Source organism: Haliaeetus albicilla, chromosome 25 (genome assembly GCF_947461875.1).
Source record: "Haliaeetus albicilla chromosome 25, bHalAlb1.1, whole genome shotgun sequence".
Lineage (NCBI taxonomy): Eukaryota > Metazoa > Chordata > Aves > Accipitriformes > Accipitridae > Haliaeetus > Haliaeetus albicilla.
Window position 1 is genome coordinate 21,827,626 of NC_091507.1, and position 22,519 is coordinate 21,850,144.

General features: G+C 39.0%; 1 protein-coding gene across 14 annotated transcripts in view; it reads right to left on the reverse strand.

The window, feature by feature from the left end:
- Nucleotides 1-22,519, reverse strand: part of MCF2L (MCF.2 cell line derived transforming sequence like) — a 158,879-nt gene that overhangs the window by 125,919 nt on the left and 10,441 nt on the right. Inside the window, exon 1 of one of the 14 annotated variants that reach the window (XM_069770239.1) lies at nt 9,550-9,652. The exons of the other annotated variants lie outside the window; for them this stretch is intronic. The gene's annotated coding sequence lies outside the window, so the exon portion shown is untranslated. Of the gene's footprint in view, nt 1-9,549; nt 9,653-22,519 lie in introns of those variants that run through there. 14 annotated transcript variants of the gene reach the window in all.

Genomic DNA, 22,519 nt, shown 5'->3' on the forward strand with positions numbered 1-22,519 from the left:
AACGCCAAGGCTATTCCGCTCTCACCAGCCCGCACGATGCCTTCGCATTCAGTTTGAAATGTTCATTTTTGAAGGTTGAGGACTTCAGATTTCCTTTAAACACTGAAATAACCACAGCCATCTTCTGGGCTATTTGGAGGAGCTTGACTGCTTAAAGGTTGTGCAACAGCAGTCTCCGTAACTCCACAAAATCCAGATTTCCATGAAATCTCTATTACCACGTTAGGCAAAGGGGTTTTAGAGTCAGGATCTGTGGACCCCACGAGGCATATGGGGTATATACAAGAGAACTGCTGTAGAAGGTAACTAGGAAAAGCAAGCCTAATAGCCAGTAAACTTCATTTGTTAGAGAGGGTACACCACCACTGGAAAACTTTTAGGGATATAGAAAATCCTACAGGACTGAAAGCCGTACAATGCCTCTCTATATAACTGCTCCTCGTAATTTTCAGTGCTTTTATACAGACTGTTTTACAAGTTTCAAACTATGAGGCTTTTAACACTTCCCTTCTTCAAGATTATCTCAATGCCTACTAAATCTCACTATTGGCATTTTTTGTGCTGATGGTCAGCTGAATTCTCTCAGTCTTCTAATAAGCCTATTGGTTTTAGCTATGTCCGCTTATATTTTAGCCATTAAAATAAATAAAAGGCTATCTATGGCTAAAAGAAAAAGGGATGTTTTCCTGCACACTTAGAAACACTGTGTTATTTAGGATAAAGATTCTTTTCTACAGCTTACATACAGCAGGCAAAAAGCAGCAGTCCTTCCCAGGAAAATATGTGAATACCTATGAAGATTTGTTCATAACTCTCAACAATAACATTAGGGAGGACATGAACTAAAAATATTTTAAGAGGACCCATCAATCTATCTGGGCTTCCTCTGTCAATAAAATTAATTGAGATCATATTTAACTATTAATTTATAAAAAGTCCCACATCATTTCCACTCCAAGTATGACGGGCCTACAGCAGCTCCATGTATTATATATGACTAAAGTCATATATATTTCCATTTCTATACTAATAGAAATGAAAATTGAAGTCTTCAGTCAAGCTTTTGCATAACAAAGTATTACCATAGAAATACAGCATCTATAGAAACTTCATATGCAAAAAATATTTTGTTTATCTGACTGCCATTTAAGATTGCATTTTTGGAAAGGAACAAGTGATCTGCAGCAAGACCACGATCACCAGGTCAGGCTCTGGCCATTCAGGTGGTGAACCAGAAGCAAAGGAACTAGAAAAGGCGTGCAAGTCCACGGGTGTGTATGGATAGCTGAGGCTTGTTTTGAAACAAAGGCTATGGGACAGAGCACCACATCCAAAGATAGCCCAGGGAGAGCTCCAGATGTCAGGAAGTCAATGGGACTTATTGACTGCAGCAAGTTAAAGGCCTAAGACATTTTAGCATATGTGGAACAGCCAAGTTCACTTGTAAGATTACACTATTTCCCGGTGTAGCAAGAAGTGCAGGAGACATATTCATTCATAAGCATCTACTGCAATAAAAGATACTAGTTCAATCCCAGCTTTCCTCAAGTGTCCTGCCTCAATTCAATAGCAATTTCCTGTTTTCCTTGGAGAATCAGAAAACTGCTTAAGACTCCCATATATCATAAGGTCCATCTTTCCATGGTGTTTTCTCAGTGAAATAACAAATGAAAAGATATAAATGTACTGATGAATTTTATCACATCAGCCAGTCAACTTTCAGGATCACATCACATAATATGTATTTATACTTGTGCAAAATGAATGGAGAACCCTAATACTCAAGTCAAAACTCAGTTATACCAACATTGCCACTTTATATATGCTTTCTACACCTTTGAACAAATTCAAAATATGCAAGGCATGAGCAGAGCATCAAAGTGAAAGGTTTCAGTTAGCTGGACTGAAAGTTAGTTTACCTAAAAGTGGGGTAACCACGTACTTGTTTAATCATGTTCATTCATAGAAATAAGGCAGCCTTGTCTGGAGTGATATAGCTTAGGCATAGTTTCTCTACTGAAGGAAATAGAGATACAGTATTTTCAAAATACTTAACCAGAATGTGGGATTAGGATCCCTGCTGGTTTGAAACTGGATCACCCATGGTTTCATGAATAACCTTGAGTCAGAGTAAAGAAACAGACCTTAAACTAATTAAAATCAACTCTTAACAAGAGGAGCCAACTGAGCTTTCTTGCAACAAAAATCAAACCAGTATCTTACCATGAGCTACACAGGGAATCAAAACAGTCCTCGAAATAACAGCAGCAGTATAGCTCTGCGACGAGCCACTGCACTTTTGCTCTCTTGAAGCTTGTACCTGACGCCCCACACCTTTGCAGGTCATCACAATGTTCATATTAGGGAGTTGAACATGCCATTTCAGCCTGACACACCTCATGCTAAACTAAAATTTGAGAGTAAAAGGACTGATGTCCAGTTCTAGCACTGAGAGTCTGTAAACACAATAGAAGATGTTTTCACTTTTCAGGTAAAATGTGATTATTTTTATTATATATATTTTGTTTTTACTGAAAAATTCAAGCTGCTTCTGGAATTCTGTTTTTTAACTAAATTATTTAGCTAAATTATCACCTCTAGCAAAAAATCTTCAGTAGTCCCAAGCAAGGCCCTGCTGCAACAGAGGAATTCAAACTGAAGTATAGCACTGTGTAAAAATACTTTCACAAAGAAATTTGAGGAACACACAGCCTTTCAGTTCTGTCTTAGATGTTTAAAATGCAGTAAAAATACTTTGTCAAATCGTCTATACTCCTATTTCTTTCAGTGAAACAGCAAAGATAATAATCAAGGAGCAAATGTATTGCACAATTTAATCAATCAAATTCCAGGACTACATTGATGTAATATTTGACCTGATTTCTGCAGGTTTGTATGATTTTTTTCTAAACTTCTATTGGGTTTGAAAGCCACAACAACATTATTTTTTTCCCCTCAGTACTCTACTTTGCTCTGGTTTTGGCTGTGGTTTCCAGCAAAGCCTGTTCAAACAAAGCAACACCACACATCTCTCATTTTCAAACAGCTCAAGCCAAAAAGCATCACCTAGTTTTTCAAGAAATTGTAGCTATTTTGGAAATGTTCTGGAAGTAATACACAACTATCCTCTCATGTGAGGAGTGAAAGCAGTAACCATAAGTCATTAACATATAATCATGTAAAGAGTTTTGCCTGAGCAAAAGATACTTGCAACAATATACCTAAAGATTTCCCAGCTAACTTTACTCTGATCTCCATAATATCTGTTGTCAATGAGTTCCAAAATTTAACTACGTGCTGTGTGAAAAACTGCTTTTATTTAAACTACCTTCCTGAAATTTTTCTGGGTGCCCCAGTTTGCCTTTTGTGAAGCAGTGGAAAAAAACCAGGAAATAAACACTCTATTCACTTCCACAAGCCATTCATGACTATACAGACCTCCACTGTAGGTGATATTATGTCCCCTCCAATTGCCTTTTTTCCAGACAGAAAATTTCCTACACTAATTAGTTCCTATTCGTACAAAAGCAACCCCACACCTCTGACCGCCTTCGCCATGCCTCCACATACCCTAATTCTACTCTAACAAAGCGAACAAAACTGGACATGGTACTCAAGAAATAGGCACAGCAGAGATTACACAGTGACATAAGGATTTTGTTGCTCTTGGTTTCCCTCTCAGTGGTTTGTAATGCTCTGTTTGCCTTTCGGACCAACACAAAGTGCCGACTGAGCTGCTGCTGTTTTCAGGAAACTACCCACAATCAGTCAAGGTCTCTTACTGAGGGTAACAGCTAGCTTAGGGAATAGTGTTGTCTTTTCTCATATGTATCATTCTGTGCAAACAATTAATTTCACCTTCTCTACTGATCAGTTACTTAGCATCACCAATTTATCCTCCAACTGTTTGCATTCAGCATTGACTTTGACTATTTTGAATAATTTCACATATTTCCAAGTTTCGTCTTTCTACGCTTCCTTTCTGTTTCCAGCTCATTTAGGATTATGCTGCATAGCTGAACCTCCTGCAGAAATCCCTGCTTTACTCCACCAGTAACTCCCCTCCACCCACAGAAAACTGACCACCTAAAGCAACTCTCCATTTCTATCAATCCACAAAAGGGCTTCCATTTTAACCCATAGGAGCTTAATTTCTCTAAGAGCAGCTGCAGCAGAAGAAATACTATTTATAGAACACAAAATAGGACTACAACAAATTAAAACACATACAGGTTTCCCTGCTGCTTTGTATGGGCCCTACCACATTGCTTGCTGCGAAGGGAACGGGCAGAACATATGGATGGTTATGCTATGCAGCTGAATCCTCTGCCAAACATCCCATACGGCTTTCCAGTGATACCACGTGGTATCAGGCAGGCAAGTCAACCGCGCTCTTTTCTGGATGGCCCCAACATCACATGTGACGAAATTCTATACGCAGTGTAAGCAATGAAGCTACAGGTATCCACATCACCACCGCTGTCCCAAGACACTGCAGATATAGCCAGAAAGACTTACCTAAGCTGGGGTCCTGCAGAGCGGGAAGAGACCCCGTTGAATGTGGTTTTCATAATCTAGGTCCTCACAGATCCTACAAAAAAACTTCCACATATACCCACTGCACAAGAGCAATACTGATCCCCAGCCTTAAATAAAAGGGAAAAGAAAGGGGAGAGAGGACAGTCAATATGAAAGATCCAACAGAAAATGCATTTTTAACATTTCAACCTTCTCTTGGCACCAGTTCTTCCCTCATGAAGCAAAGGGATTTTTCCCTTTTATTTTTCTGAATGACTGAGTTCTCTTGGTAATCAGCCCAGTTAGGCTTTATTATGTAAAGCATCTGGGATTTGAAACTGGGATTCATAAGCAGAGATGGCAGTATTCTGGTTTTGGCAACACCTCACTCTTTCACAAGGAGAAAATTGTTCCTAGATTCACAATCTCAAGGAATACAGAGAACTTCGCATTGTACAAGTCATTACGCTGCAAATACATGCAGGACGGAAAAGAAAAAGTAGAAGTCTTTTCTCCTTAAAAACTTGACACTCAAACACTCATACAAAGCCAGAGTACAGACAAGATTCGTATAGGAACACAGACTACAGGAGCCTTCAGATGTGCAGGAGCATTTAACATAGGAATTCCATGAAAATTATCCCTTGTTTTACTAATCTACTAATATACCAAACCTCTCTTGAGTCTTCAGTGTCAGGTCAACCTCAGTAATAATTTCCTTTGAGAAAGTAAGTGCCATACAGGGAAAAAAAGGCCTGGCAGCTGCTGTCCATGCTCCCTTGTCTAGGATGTGTGTAAGCCACGCACAGGGACCAGGCCAGGGTGGTACCCAGACCAAGTGTTCAGCAGGAGGGGAAAAGCTTCACCCTCACCCTCTTTGTACCTAAATGCTCCCCTTCCTTTCCATTATTGCTCAGGCCCATGGCTGAGAAGTAGTAGAAGATGGATGAAATGCAACATACTCATTTCTATTTGGTGGCCCCTTCCCCAATTCAGCCCCATCTTGCTACAGTCCAGCTCCCGCTACTTTCAGTCTTCTTCCCTAAATATCCTTCCTTCCCCGTTATCAATTGCAGTCTAGCCTCCCCTTAAAAAAACCAACAAACAAACAAGATTAGTTCTTGAAGCTTAGCTTAGCCACTAACTCTTCTGCATTTCCTTCACGTCCTGTATCTCAGTTTTACACTACAGCAGCATTCCTCATACTTCTGTGAAGTTTTATAGTTAGGCTCTTCAGCCTGAACTTAAAATGATTGACCAGATCAAAGATTTCAATATTTCCTAGCATAACAGGCAGTGTCTTTTTCCCCAGCCTCTCTTGCTTGTATGAAGGAGATGAATGAAGTGTCATTTGAATCTCTTCCACCAATCTTCTGTGTTTCTGAAGAGTGCCAAGTTTCCCAGTAACCGCTTCATTCAGTTTTCTTCTTCATCCTCCTCTTTTGCCACATGGGATTAAGTAATCACTGCAGAGCCAACAGCCTTGAAAGAGTTTATTTAGTGTAACACCTCCAATTGCCCCTGCTCCAGCCCTTTATCCCTCTGCAGTCTGAGGATCTGAACCACCCAGATGTGCCAGCAGCTGCACTCCTCTAAAAGCAGGCATGGCAGTGAATGAATGTTCCCTTTTCACCAGGGCAGTGCCAAGCAAGACCCTAACTTTCTAAGTTTACTAAGATATCTTTATAGAAGAAAGAAGCACTTTCTGTAGGAAGTTAGGAAGACCAAAGATAGGAAAGCATACAGGTAAGCCAGGAAAGAACTTGCTGTAAACAGAAGTAATATGGAAAGAAATGAAGTATCACTGTTATTTTCTTCTTTGGGGCATTTCCACAGGTATGTGTATGTATATGTATTAAAGGAAAGGCCACACAAGGGAAACTACTCCGACCCCGCAAAACATGAAACCACAGTACTTTAAACCTAGAAAAAAGGGGAAATGGGGGAGCTCTTGTTTTAGAAGATCAGATATTGAAAGGTACCATGATAATTAAATAGGTGGTAGAGTCCAGATGCAGAGATGTCATAGTCTCTCACAGTTAGTATTCTGTATTTAAATGCAGAAATGAAATTGATCCAGAAAACACACATCTTTTGTCTTGTCAGGGTGGTTTTCTTTTCAAAGGAAATGCAGGGTGAGGATTCATAAAATTAATCCCTCCCCTCCCCCCCAAAAGTCTGTCCAACATTTTTTAAAGCTCAAACATTTGAGCTCTCCTAAAAAGTATTAGACTTTAAATCAATCCCCTTTTGTATGTGTTCAGATTCGGAGTATTAAGAAAAGTCCAAATTTTATTACATGCCCCACTTTGCAAAAATCACTATTTCAAAAGAACTGGCCGTACACATAGAAGTTAAACAGGTCTACCATTCAAGAGTCAGGGCTGATTTAAAACATTCTCAGGAAATTACTCTGTAACAAAATGTGATGTTTAACTGTCACTTATAATTGTTAATTTTACATACAATCAGCAATCTAAAAAGTATTCAGAGTAAAAAAAAGTAGGGTATTTCCAGGACCATTCAATTTGATTGCACAGAATAAAACTGAAGTGCTTACCCCTGAGGAACAGGCTGAGAAGTTTTATCACAGATGAAGGACAGAGTAGAAGGATGTCAACTCTAATTTGGAACTATTTTTTAATGGGCTGTATCTTAAAATTTGACTGCCCTTTTCCACTTGTACATCTTTTAAAATGTAGCATCCACTGGAGCTTTAGGGTGACAGAAAGATTTTCCCTTTTCAGAAAGGGAAATAGTGCAATACTCAGAGAATGCACTGAGGACACGGGAAAACGCAGTTTGTGACTGGTCTGGCTAAGCTACCCACCTCCAGCAGACATGCCCCCCCAAGGCTACTTACTATTCTGCCCTGGGTGCTGGCCTCCCTCCTGGACTGCACCCCAAGCGCTGTTAAAGGACTTGGCTTTGTCTTGATGCAGAACAGGAAAATTTAAGAAGTCTCAAAAAACATCCAGGAATAGGAAAATCATTTCCAACAACCACAAGGGTATTTAGCCTGCAGCCAAAGAGGCCAAAACCCGAACAAGATCTCAGTCTTGCTGCAGAACACTCACCCTGACTGCAGGTCCTTCAATGGTACCTTTGTGTCTTTCACAACAAAGCTTGAAAACTTCTCTGTGTATGTTTCCTTAACAGGCCAATTCCCCCATCTATTTTATTGCATACAATCCTCAGTAAATAAAATACCATTATTTTCTTAGTCTGGTTATTTGTGTTGATGGATGCTTAATACAGGAGAGAAACACCAGGTCAAATCTTGTTAAAAGTGGCAGGAGATTCCAGGTAGGGGGAAGAGAAAAAAAAAGTCTCTGAAAAAAAGGCTTTTGCAGACAATTACAACTTTTTCACTTCTTGAAAAGCAAAAATCTCTATGTCCAGTTCACAATGATTTGGGTTTTTTTTAATTAGAATATGAAATAATGAACATTTTCAGATCCCATCTTTTTTTTCACATTTGACTTTCTTCACAGATGATGTTACTTCCCAAACTAGCCAAATAAATTGATCTTTCCTGGGAGCTGGCCTGCACAATACTTCAGTAGATGAGAGAAAACAACTGCTCTTCTTTATACTTTCTCCACTTTCATTATGGTAAAGGTGTCAGAAAGGAAAATGTCATCTAGGCTTCTTTACCTTGTAAGCCACATCCAAACCACCATTTCATGCTTTCTTGAAACAGAAAGAATTCAATTTTTGCTTTAATAGGCTTCTGAAAGTATTGCTGTTAGTTTTCTTAAAGGACCACAGTACTGAATAGTTACTGCTTTTGAAAGAAAAATGTAAACATGCATGTATACATTTCCTGGTTATTTTGATTATGTACTGCTGTTGGTTTCTTTTATTTTCTCTCCTTCACTCTACAGCTATTTCTAATCCATAACAAGGATTCTTTTGTCAGTGACAAGCTTAATGCAATGCTGTTTATTTTCACTTTCTTTGCCTTTAAAATGCAGTAAAAAAGTGTTTTTTGACAAACCACCTATTACACATAAAAGGTTGCATGGGCTTCAAATAATTTTTTAAGCTTTATAACATCTGAATACTTTAAAAAACATCTTTTGAGTTTTGGTTGCAACTGCAACCAAGAGCTCGCTCCATAAATCCACAAAGATTAACACAGAGGGACAGGCTCACAGAGAGACTCATCCCCAGAGCACAGTACAGCATTTCTTATTCCAACTCATGAGACTCATTGTTTCCAACCCTACCCAATGCTGTCAGGTCAGCTGCACAGTTATTGGTAACTAATAACCACCAGGATGTACCAACTGCTGCACCAAAATATCTTCAACACTGGTATTCTCAACAGTTGCTTTGTAATCACACTGTTCTTGCACTGAGTTCTGTTGCTCGTTGAATTATGTCATGTTTTATGAGACCTAAACAAAGTTTGAAGTGAGATTTCCACAAAATTTCAGGTTCTCTACTCTCTCCATTTCTCAAGTTCTTCACGTTTCTTTCTGCGAAGTTTTGCTCTCAGAGTTTCTCTCTTTAGGAGAGCAAATTCAACAGGCTGAAAATTACTTACTCCTTCAGCTGCCAGCTCCTCCCCAGAGGCTCAGAACATCAGTGCTGTCCTGTGCCACACTTCTGCCACTTACCCATCTGCATTTACTCATCAGATGTAAACTACCACATCAATATTGAACCGTAGCACTGAGTTCCTTTCAAAAGGTTAACAGCTGAGTGCCTACTGAAACAGTCGTGCAACTTGGATGTGCTGATTCAAAGGGCATATCTACAATGCCAGTTTTGGTTCAGCTCCAGTCAGATGTTATTTATGACAACATTGAAAAAAATAATTACTTAACAAAAAAATTCAGAAGTACACAAAAATTTCCAAGAAAGTAAAGGAAAAATAAATGAGTATGTCAGACAAAAAGCAGCATCTCACACTATTTCATCACACATGGTCATATGATTGTCATAGCATAAAACACTTCTGCATGATTATTGCCAGGGTGTTAGGCCTGGAAAGGACTTCAAAGAAAGAAAGAATTATGGAACCATATGCCCCTTTCTAAGACAGCAGATGTATAATGGACCAGTCTCCAATCATGTTCCTGTATGCTTCATGGCAATGCCTGGATCTCTGAAGAAGAACATTTTGATCCTCTTCACCATTCCCACCCGTGTACCCAAGAGGAAGACCACTTTCAGAGACGAATACTGTCAATGCACCAGCAGAGCACAAAAGAGCAGCTGAGAGAACAGGGAGGCTAGAATTATGAAATGTAATTTAAAAGCTGCAATTCCAAAGGGCAGCATAAGAGGAGGCTTGAGGATGCCAGATACCATGCACTGGAAAGCCTGATTTGAAACTTTAGCTATACCACACCAACACACATGAAAGGAAAACAGTCTCCTTGGTCCTTAGAGACTGATCTGTATTAGCATCCCCTTAAGAGCCATTTACTTCCTTCAAGATCTTGACCAACGCTTCAGAGAAACAGGGTAAGGCATTAAGGAAACAGCCACCTTTGCATCTGTGGTTATTAGTATGGTTGCATCTGCCTTTGCTAGGATCACCTGCTACAAAAGCAAAAATCACTAACTTTGGCTGGAAAGCTGTACTAGGTAAAACCAGAGAAATGCATAAAAATAAACAACCTAGCAAATTATGTTTGAAATGATGTTATCAAATACAGAGGTCAGATATTCTCTAACTACCCAAAAGCTTTCCGTAACACGATGTTTCCTGTAAAAACTGTTATCCTACTTCATCTTTCTAAACATCAGATTTCTCTTCATTGTCACATGTATGTGCAAATGGGATGCCTTGTAGAGTAATTAGCAGTGGTGTAGTAACGGGTTGAAGGTAAACAACTCTCAAAAAGTAGAAGTAGTTATGTTATTAGATGGTTTAACTTTAATTTTATTGCTTTCATGGGATTAGGCAGCATGCTGTTCAAGGACCTGCACTGTTTGCTTTACAATAAAATAAATATTTTCATACATTTGCAAAACAGTATTTAAAACTGAAGACTAGTTTCTCATGGAAAAGAGAGTATCTCCTGCTCTCCCTACCTCCTCAATCCCCAAACAGGCTCAGTTTGTACACACAGAGCACATGGACCATTCTAATGTAATATTAGTAACTTAGAGCATCCAAAGCTAATAGTAATAAAAGAAAATCCATGAAAACTTCACTTCAAGTCCTTTCTAAAGGGAGAACTCTTTAAAAAGATATACCTCAGCAAAGACAGGCAACATTATCTGTGGGGGGAAACACAGTAAGGTCTTAGATTCAAAGGTTGTTTAATACTCATGAATAAAATCCCAAATGCAAAGGGCCTAGTGACTAAACTTATATGTCATTTCATGTGAACAGCTGTCTCCGTTTAGAAAGGAAAAGGAGTTTATGAAACATTTAAAAGCCTATTTTAGCAAGCAATCCCACCATGGAATCACTGCCAGATGTCTCTATAATTTGACAAGCTACAGCCAATGTTTTGTCAACATGGGTTAAGTGTTTTTCTATACAGCGTAGTCTTCTCAGTACTATATGTTATTTTTCCAGTATATATGGGAACCTGTTTTACTAACAGAAACAGTCACAAATGGGACTTCCACCTCATGTCCTTGTGACCCAGGTACACACACGAAGCTATGTTAAACATACTGGCCAAAACCCAATCAAATTCTTATGCAATACTTGCTAAGAAAGAGAAGCTTTGTTAAAAGTACAATAATGCAAGTAAGTTTTAAATTAATTTTTCCTGATATAATTACATAACCACACTGTTGCACAGATTTGGTTTTGGCTTGAACAGTTGAAGCTAATCATAAGCATCACTAAAATCTTCTAACACAATATATGAAATCATACTCCTCTCACAGCCAGAACAAAAATACTAATCTGTGAGAACACATATATGTATCCCATCTTGAATTACTTAAATAAACTACAAATAAAACCAACGTCCTGCCAAAATCCTATTATGAGGCAAATGTACCCGCAATTCCTTTCAGCAGCTTTCTGATCTCCAACTCCAAGAAACAGCCAAGACTGCAACAATATGCAACAATAGCATTGAGCTTTAAAAGGGAAGACTTTAAAAATAAGTGTTCAGAAAACTAGATGCTGTAAGTAAATATATATATATACACACACACACACACAGAGTCCATGTTTCGGCTTGTAAATACCAACCTTTCTTGCTGTTCTGTCCAAAATCCAAAGCATGTTGCACATCTCCTTTGTTCAGGTGTTTTATGTGAAACAGTATAAATGACACAGCATTTAAGAAACAAAGGTAGTAAAAAGGTCCAAGTGTGCATGTTAAACTCTTCTCAAATGCAGTAAAATTGAGAGGCTTGGTGCAGTGCATTTAGCTTTTGCAGTGAATTTGTTTCCAAGGAAACCAATAGCTGCAGATGTTTTCCCATATAACAGGGAAGAAAATTCAGCAATGAGATTACTTGTTTACTCAATATTTTATTCACACATTTTTTCTGAACAATAACAAATTATTCCTCAAATTCTGTTAGAAGACCAGACTGCATTAAAAAATAATTTAAAAAAAGCTTCCTCTGCACATAACCTTACCGAACAGGTGCTGCTAAAGGAAACATGTCACCTTTAAATGTTTTCCTCTTTATCCTCTTTCAGTCTCCTCTCCCAAAGTGACCTGCCTCACCTGCTTTGTCTCCTTCAATAAAAGCAAACAAACCCCACCCTGTGTCATGGGTTTTCATCCTAAAAGGTGTTCCAGCAACCTGACAAGGCCCCAGCTCCAAGGAACAATGCTGACTTGGAGAGGCTACAGGAATGCCTATTTTTACCATATAGCATAGCTTTGCAAAATTCTATCGTGCTATATAGATATCACCATGACTGACAGGATTTATGCTTCTTAGGATGAGAGGACAAAATATAAATATTTAGTAAAACCATAATGGAGATGCAAGGTAGAAAATCCTCTTTCCCTGCAGTTCTTCCACAGGACATTAAACCTGCAACTCAAAGTTACATGCAAAATGCTTACTTCTCATTTATGCTGTAGATTCTCAAGCCGATATATATAAATGAAAATATTAGGGGCATTGATTTTTTTATTTTTTTTTTTTTAATTAGACCTCTTTTGTCTGGATAAGATAACAGAATATTTACCATACTTTCTGAGGTCTGAAAGATTTTTTTCCTCTTGTCCCCTTTTGGTGTTACTGATTCAACAGCAACATCTACTGGGCATGGAAGGGCAAGATTCAATTTCTTAGAAGAGATTAAAGGGCCAGGCACAGCAGCAGAAAATACTTACAGCATCTATCTCTGCATCCCAGTCACTGCAAAACCAGAACTGAAAGGAACAAAACTTTTAAATGGGCATTTGCTCTCTACTCATCCCTCCAAAAAGAAAATGATACCAACAAAAAGACGGATAAAAGAATAGCAATGACTTCTGGTTGTCATTTGGAGACAACATATTTATATTACATCTTCTAGGAATATTATATACACTGAGCTAACAGAACCAGTCAACAGGAATTCTGCCAGTAAAAGCATTCAAACAGTCTTCAAGTTCATGCAATGAAGAAGTTTATTATACCCCTTTTGCTCTTTAAATTTATTTTCCCTCTTTAACAATTACACAGATTTTAAAATAAAAAAAAAAACAACAAAAAAACAACCAACCAAACAGCAGTGACTAATAACCAGCCAGATCACACCAAGCAGAAGTTCTTCACAACTTCACAGAGAACAAGATGATCACATGTGGACCTATTAAATGTTAAGAACAAGGATCCCAAAGGATTTTGGCCGAAGACACCCAGCATTTGCCTTCCATAATAGAATCTACTGGAGTCTAAATTCCCTAAGTGGAGCACAAGAAGAATTGAGGCCTTGTGAGAGGGACACAGGACAATCCACATTCCTGGCAGGCTCCATCTAACCAAACCAAAGACAATGACAGAGGGGTAAGCTCAGCTCCATCCCTCTTTCTGGAGAGACTGGTGTTTCATCTGCCTGCTGAAAGGCACATATCATGATCAGGGCTCACAATCCCAGCCCTTGCCCAGCTTTCGACACCTACGCAATTCCTTCTTTTAAAATGCAATCAGATGAGAACAGGAGCCCTGCTCCAGGCACTGATTATGGATCACATATCAAGCGATTATTTATTAGATGTATAAATGCTACTGGAAACAGAGCAAAACTCAAAACTCCCATTTTACAAGTTAGGGCCTCATTGACTCGGCAGGTAACCAAGTTGCCCCTTGCCACCCCCCCCTCTGGTCTAGTGAATCTTGACTCCTTCAGGACAGTGTCTTCACCCAGGAAGAACCCAGCAGCTGGTTGGCTGAGCATCCACCCAGTCCTCTAGGCTGAGGAAGAAACTGAAGAGCACTCCCTTTTTCTGTGCAAGTGCTCCAATCACTTCGCTAGGATGTATGTCGGAAACCCCAATGCCTCTGTATCCAGTCTGGATGAAGCTGACCATCCTACCTTTTGAGAAGCTCAGCAAAGTGTGTACTGGGCACACGTAGCAGCTCAAGAGCATTGCAAACACCAAACTGCAGACAGCCTTCTCAAGAAGGCAGCAGCGCTGGGCAAAGTCAAGGGGATCCATCAACCCCAGGTAGCTCAGTCCTCACCAGAAAAACTACTGAAGGAATTACAAAGAGAATGAGGGACACCCTCTTGGACTTAAACACCTAAACACTACTGAAGTCCCCCAAACATTGGCACTGCTCTTTCCTGTGTGCTGCTGGTGAGCCTTTTCCTTTGCAGTGCAGTGAACAAAAGCGAGCCCAGCAGCCCTGCTGAACCCCACTAGCTGGTAAAATGGGAAAACAACCCAGCTGCTCCCTTTGGAACCGGTCCTGGCTGCACACACATACACCACTGTGATATGTTCTAGAACCTCATTTATAGCCTTCCTATGCAAATGTGTTTTGCAACAGTGAAAAGGGGAGGCACAGATGATTTCTGTGGAATGAAATATGCCAGGGTATGCAATACACCACATCGTACTATTGCTCAGAGCTGAAAATATACAAAAACATACTAGAGCACACAGATGGAACAGCAAGTTTCTATATAGTATAGTCCTAGAACATACACTATATGTTCTAAAATGAGAGGCATTTCTCAAAATAAGCAGTAATAGGGAAAGCAAAAAAAAGTAAACCAGCTTCTTTAACATGTGCAACGGGGCATTTTTGCTGTATTTTTCCCCCCACTCCTCTGACTGCAAGCCTTGCCTATGTGGAAAAAGAAGCTTCTAGGATTTCTCCTGGAAAAAACCCCTGTCCCCAACACACAGAGTGCTAGTGAAGACGCCTTCAGCAGCATTAAGGGAGCTGACTGCTTCTAGGCCCACCAGCCTTGTTCCAATTGGATTTTTTGGCAAGTCATTACAGAGGTCCCCAATACTTCTCTACACATACACAACCTCATGCATGTATCCACACACCCTACTAGAAACAGAAGCAGCTGGCAAGACTGCCTGGTTTTTCAAGGACCTGCTCCCCACCTCACAGAAACCTCAGCAGGAGCAACATTGATGTGGTTTCCCTGGAACCTTCACCTTTTGGACAGGTCTTGGCAGCAGTTAAACCGAAGCAGCTTATTTTCCACTCAATCCATCATTTTCAGTGTAGCTGTTTTTCCCCAAGATGATTCTTGGATGGAAGTCACACATGCTGCAGGGCTACCACAGAGCCTTCCCTCCCTCCCTCCACACACTTAGTAATTAGCAAAAGTACATTTCCCCAGGTAAGCCTTTACAAAACAGGTCACACAAATTTGACAGCAGAAAGCTTAAACTGACAGACTCCAGATGCACTATCAAATTTATTCCCCTCCTCTCTCATATAAAGTCGTTTACTAATGGTTAATGGAAAATATATTAATCTGTTCAATAATTAGTTTAGATGACATTTTAAGATTACAAGCAATAATCTAATTTTCTGCAACAAATAATTTTAAAGAATCACAATTTTTCTAATGTACCTTACGATCAACAAATAGGCTTAAGCAGATCTGATAAGCTGAGCTAAGAAAATAAAACTGCTCACTAAGTAACTTAAATTGCATGCTCAAATTAAATAAACTCTCTTTAGCCTCTAGCAGTTAAAACAAACACAGTATTTTTAGCTGGAGGAAAAGGTTTTCCTTTGACAGTTGGCCATTTAACCAATTCTAGTCAACTCTAAAACAGCAAAGAAACCCAGACATATCAGTATGCATCTAGTCAGCAGTTTGTACCTCTGAATAATGAACAAAAGGAGTTCCTAGACAGCTATTTTCAGCGGCAGGAAGATTTCTATGCACCTTACTCGTGGACATTAACACCTGTTGTCGCTACAGCAAAATGCAAAAATAGACTTGAAAAAACCCTTAAATTTATTTATTTCATTGTTTTCCAATATTTCTGTTATCAAAGCTCCCTACTCCCACGTAGAGATGGTTTGACTTTCTAAAACTTAAAGAGAGTGCATTGATTACCACCAGCAAATCTGTGCATTTGCATGAAACAGCCCTGAGTAATTCCTCAGAGCCAGAGGCAACAACCAAACCCAACATCTAATCTACGTATTGGCTAGAACAGAGACAATACAATTCATTTCCATGACACACCATTCAGCTGGAAGCCAGCGAGTCAATCTAACCCACCACTTTTTACCCTAGAGATGTGTAGGTGACACTGAAATGATATTAAGGCAGTATGTGAAACCTTGTAGCTCAGATGGTTTCTGTTGCACCTATGCAAGACCTAATGTTTACCTTCACAACTTCTCCACGGCCTTAAGAGTGAGTGCCAAATCCAGCAAGCAGTCTGCCATTACAGAAGCAGAGGAGGCAACAAGCAAGGAAGAACTCTAAACTTGCCATGCAACTGCTCTTCATTACATAGGGGGGCACATTGGAAGCATGAGATGTTTAAGGTCATGCACTACCCTGTCAGAAGGAAGAATAAGCGAGTTTCTATTATAGAGTTTGGTTTTTCCTATTTAGATATTATCATCAAGCAGATTTACAAAGATATGCTGAAAAATGGGATTTACAGAATGCCTAAACAGGTTAGACGCGTAACCCCTCCTGAATTTCAATTACACTGCTGCTTAGGCACTTTTCCAATTTCTTTGGAGCCACCTGAGGCACCAAAAGTACAAAGGTACTTGTGTCAGGGACTAAACAGAATTGACAAAGCTTTCCTACTTTAGTTTCAGCAAGTTTCTAATGTTTCATACTGCATGGAGAATATCTGAAAAGTGAAGCATTATTTAAATCAAAAGAGAAAGATTCATTACATTCAGAAATATCACAAAAGCTATTAATTTTCATAATAAACTAAGTGTTACTGCTTTCTCTTCTGATTAAATGGCTATATATTCCAAACAGATTATAAACAAAAGGACATCTATAACTATATAATATTAAAATATATAAACCCAAGAAAGTGTTAACTTTTACTGGCTTAATGTTGCTAGAGAGTAATTTCATACCTGCCTATGCAACATAAAAATGCAACCATTTGAGGAAACTCCAGATTTCAGTTTACACGCACCCCATCTTACCATGAAAGTGTTCTGAACACACTTCAGAACGAAGCAGGTGTAGCTTCCCTCAACTTAATCTTAAAAAGCCCTTGCTTCTTTGTACAGATTACGGGTGTTTGGCTCTCCCTTGGCAAGGACCACTCCAAGCACAGAACAGGCAGCAAAATGAAGGCAGACAGGCTGGCAGAGCTCCCGCTATACCTCCCAGGTTCATGTGATCTCACAGCTAACGAGGAACCCTGGCCAAACTCTTTCTGAAAAGCAAAATACTCTCTAGGAAATGGGAGAATAGAAAGGGACAAAATAACAAATGCTGTGGCTGAGCTGCTTATTAGAACAGAAAACAGGGAAAAAGTAGAACGAACTGCAACAATGCAGCAAAGGTATTTCCAATACACCTATACACCATTAAAAGTTGCAATGGATCAGTATAAGCCACTGCAGCATGCAGTACTTTGAACATCTCCCTAAAATCCTTCCCAACTGGGTCCAGGGAACTTTGAAGAAAAATTAAAAATGCTTTCATGCCTTCACTATAGCTGCAGATGGTACCATTGGCTCTTCAACTTTACCTTAATGGCCTGGCAAAAAAACCCAAAACAAACAAACAAAAAACCCCAAACCAAAAAAAAACAAAAAAGAAAAAAAGAGGACTAGAAGTTAATAAAGGCTAAGAGTAATTTCAGGCAGCACTACTTCCTGAAAATGTAATCTTTTTTTTTTTAAAAGCTGCATTCTTTCTCTGTTACTATATGAAATACCCACACAGGTAGGAAAGCAAACAGCAGTTGAACTGAAAATTCATCAAATGTGGCACCAAATTACAGACGTGTATATATATATATATATGCATGCATACAAACACACACACTCTCTGAATTTTATTGCTGACATTACTGAAATACCACTCCATAGCTCATTTTTAGCTGGCAATGCCTTTTTATACTAATGGAGCTTTTCTGCTCTAACTTCTTGAACTGAATGCTACTAGCTGAACAAGAAGTTATTTTTATATATTCCATATTTGCTGTAATTCCCAGGAAAGAAGGAATTAGAGTAAGATGTTTAATATTAATTTCATTTAAGAGGCTGGTTAACCTGCACAGCTTAAAAGTCTTAAGACGAAAATCCTGACAAGACTCCTACTGATTTTAATCAGGCTGGGATTTCATTGCTCTGTTACTTGAAGCAGCAACACAATACAGATGAGGTTTACAATGCAAAGGTTCTCCTTTCCATGTTGTTAGATTATTCCAATTAGCTTTAAATGTGTCTCATTTTGAGGAGTTAAACTCATAAGAATTTGCTAAATTCCTTCAGTAGAAATTCAGTTTTAATAAAAAGCGGCACTTTTAACTAACACATAAAAACATTGGCTCAAAACATGTGCTGAGACTGATACCAGTGCTACAGCAGCCAGTAAACATCTGTAAAGATGTTTATTTATGAAATTGAGTTCCACTGTAAGCAAATAGCCTCCAACACTGAGAAATGCTAACTGTGCACACATAATATCTGCTATACCTTACTTTGACATGCACTTCACATCAGTGAAGCTACTAGTACCAAACACAAAGCTCAGCAGGGGTATACTTAAAAGCTCCCACAGTAAAATCCAGCCCATGCTTTAGGGTCAACCCACTGCCACCAAGCAAAGAGAAGTGTACAGCAAAACAAATACTTTTCTCTACCAACAGTTATGGTGATCCCAGTTCTATGTTCATAAAAAAGAAAATAAATCCCAAGTATTACAGCTTAGGGCCTCCTGCCCTATTTGGCTGTTTTTAAAGGCAAAAAAGGTCATGGGCTATTTAGCATCTGCATGGACAAGCTGAGAAGTCTATAATGCCATCTTCACCCCACAGAAGATGTAGCAATGTTAATCAGATGACAGCACACTGTTGTCAATGCCATGAGAAAAGCAGTCTTGCTGCATACGGAATTGTAACACAGAAGAAATCTCCAACTGCCTCACAAATTTTTGTCTTAATTTGACATTTTAATTTTACTTTTGAGTGTGCAAACAACCTCAAATAAAAAATATTTGGTATATATTCATAGCCTCATTTTCTACATATACCTGCTAGCTGTATTAATCTAGTTTATAAGTAATCCCTTGAAAAAAAGCTTTTCATCAAGTTATTACTTCAGGTATACTGTAATGTACACAGCTTTGCAATTCAAAATTAAAATTCTAGTGAAATATTGAGTATGATAAAGCTTCTCAGACAATATAAAACAGCTCCAGGAATCAAGGAACTTTCCAAATATATTGCATAAATGGGGGACTTCTCCCCCAAAACACACTGGCACTCTTTCAGCTACCAATAAAAGCAGCTTTTACAAGATCATTTTAAGTTTCTTATTTTTTAGTTAAGATTTTTAAAAGGTTGTATATGTAGACATCAAGGAATAGAATGGGCTTGATCCAAACAGCGTTAGCTATTGTTTTTCTGAAAAGTCACTTAATTTGAAACAGTATAATTATTATAACAATGAACGCCTACAATATTTCCCTCATACATTACTACTGAAATCTCACATTTATACAGTTGTGACTACTGGAAGCAAGGGGCTAATGAGCTCTGGGTTCAGCGTATAACTGGAGTTTACCAGGATGTGCAAATGTTTAAGAGACAGCATGTTGTTGGCTTTTCCGCCCACACTGATGCGGGTGATGAGTCATCAATGGTCCTGATAACATAAACCTGACCACACTGTTCCAGACATGTGAATGTAACAGGTGAGCATTTCAAGTGCCTGTGAGCGCAGCAGCTGATGCTGTGTTTTGCAGCACTGTTACAAGTGTTAGAATTGGCATATCACAGTCACTCAGCTGTCCTCTCAGCTGCCTTGTAATTTCTTATGCAAAAATCCTAACAATCATGTAAAATGGTAAAAAGACACCCATTTTATAATTTACAATGGTTTAAAAAAATTTTTCCACTCATGTAAATTTGGACAAGGGAGACTTCAGTCAGCAGTCATCTGTATCCTTGAATTCCTCAGAACTTGGGCAGAGTCATGGTAGTCCCCTTACTTTTGTAAAAGCTTTGACTGTAGGCATCCTCATGGCTGTTTGCTACATCATCAGCAATTACAGTTCCCAAGATGTAACACTAGCAAATCTTGATACCACAGAAGGTTTCCTCTGCTTCCCTATTGCTTTAGCATCATGGCAGGAGGCTAAAAAACCCTGTGTGATTATACTCCAAACAGATCTGAACTGAACAGAGGAAAAAACAAACAAGCAAAGAAAAGGTGTCAACCATTTAGAGGGGACCATCTCCAGAGCAGAAAAGCCACATTAAAAAAAACAGAACAAAACATTGTTCTTGTGTAAACAGGCCTCCTGAAGTCCAACCCCAAACAGGTAGAACAACATACCAGGCACTGAGAAAATACAGAAATACTGGATTTTTAATTTTTTGTTTGTTTGTTTTGGACTCATGACTGTCTTCCACACCTTCATCCTTTCTCCATGATCTTTCCATTTTCCAGCCTCTTCTAAAGACAAGAGGGGGAAGTATGTATTATACACACACAATTTGAAACGAGACAAGAGCACACACAAGTTGGTCAGATGTTATCATGCTTCCATCTCAGTTGTGCTCTCCCTCAAGCTGAATTTTGCATGCTTCTTCATCTATCGCTTTTAAGCCTTCCAAGGTGCAACATGTTCTCTCTGTGTATAAACTCACAGACACAATGAAGACCCGATCTTAATTACAACTTCTAGGAAAACAGTGAAGTAAAAATATTGCTATTAATATAGTATCAATAGCATAGCAGATGAGTTCCTGGGGAGGGGGAGGAACAGAGGCATTAAAACTTCAGCAACATATGGTTTAACTAAGAGCAACAAGATGCTCTCCATCCTACAGTATTATTAGTCTGCATGAGAGGCTAAGACCCCTCACATTTGCTTACAGAAGCCAAAAATAGAGAAGGGAAAAGACTCCAACAATGTTGCTGGAGTTTATTTTCCACAGCAGCATTTCTCTTTCTGCCTTTTCCCACCAGAAGACTGTAAGGCTTAGCTTCACAGAACAAGGCACTATGGCTTTCTTTACCAACCACAAAAATACTTGCTTCTTTTCCTGAACTAAGTATTTGAACAAGTATTAGAACTAGAGCAAAATAACTGCTCAACCCACCACATACCCAACATACAAATTGCCCATTTTAAATATTCACCATGTTATGCCGCTGTATTTCTTTTCAGAGCAGATTGTTTTTGGCAGGCCCTTGATAAAGTCAGAAAATATAATTGATGCAATCTGCATGTTAAAGAGCAATAATTTATTAAAAATCAAAACCCAATAAAATGGCCACAAACACAATGATTCATTTAATCCCCAATACTAACAACAGTATTAGTTATGACACAGAAAGAGTTTTCATACTAAATTTAGTTTTAAAGTTTAGTAACTTTACCAGAAAATTATCTGCAACCAAGTTTCTCATGCCTGGCTCTGGAAAAGCTCCTTTCCCAGTCTACACACTGTTCTCCTCTAAGTCAAAAGAAAACATACTTTTTTTGAAAACTATGTCCCACTTTTTCCAGGCATAAAGAGTATTATCAGGTGCTTTTCAGTTTTGATTAACAGCTTGCAATTCAGCTGTCAAGCCAGGCATGGATGTAACCCTCAGTGAAAAATCTCCGGCCAGGAAACTTAGTCCAGAACTTCTTCCAGGAAACCTCATATTGCTTTCAAATGGACTTCAGTGACAGAAGGACAGCAGCCACAGCTAAAATGTGAAATTAGCATAACCAAGTATGTGCAAGTTACTATAGGCAATCCCATGCCTGTGAAGTTCCTGGTCCACCTTCAATGCTTCCATTCTGATCTCTGCAGGTTATCAAGTTGCCTTTGTAGATCAACCAGTCAACCCTTGATTCACTGTTAAATCAACAGAGAATACACAAGCACCTTACTCTGAACCTAACACAGCTCTCCCCTGAATTTCTGGAGAGGTGGAGTAGCAATTTCCCATTTAAAATCCTCCAGCTGACACAAGACAGAACCACCTTTCCTCTGACTTCGTACTCCAGGCCTGCCCCTCCCAGGACTTGTTTGCTTCTTCCTCCAACACACAAGCACGATACTAAAAAAACTTCTTGAAATCTCTTAGCCTAGCTTAAAGCACTTAGATGGAATCAAGTATACCTAGCTCACCTACAGCAGTGGTTTGTTTCACTAGAGATTTCATTAAGAACAGGCTAGAGACTGCACAAGCTCTTTAAGCAGTCCGTTTTAACTATCCCCACAACTAGGTCTAAATCTTCTCTGCAGAAATCAAGTTCACATTTTCTTGTTCTTATTCTATCAGATACGGACAACAAGGAAATAAAAACAAGCAGATGTCCACCTTCTCCCATAACTTACAAAGATCTCCACTAGAAAGTCAGAATATGTGTGCTCTCCCTTCTGTTTTCTCTTCTAGTTTAGATATGCCCTCCTTATTT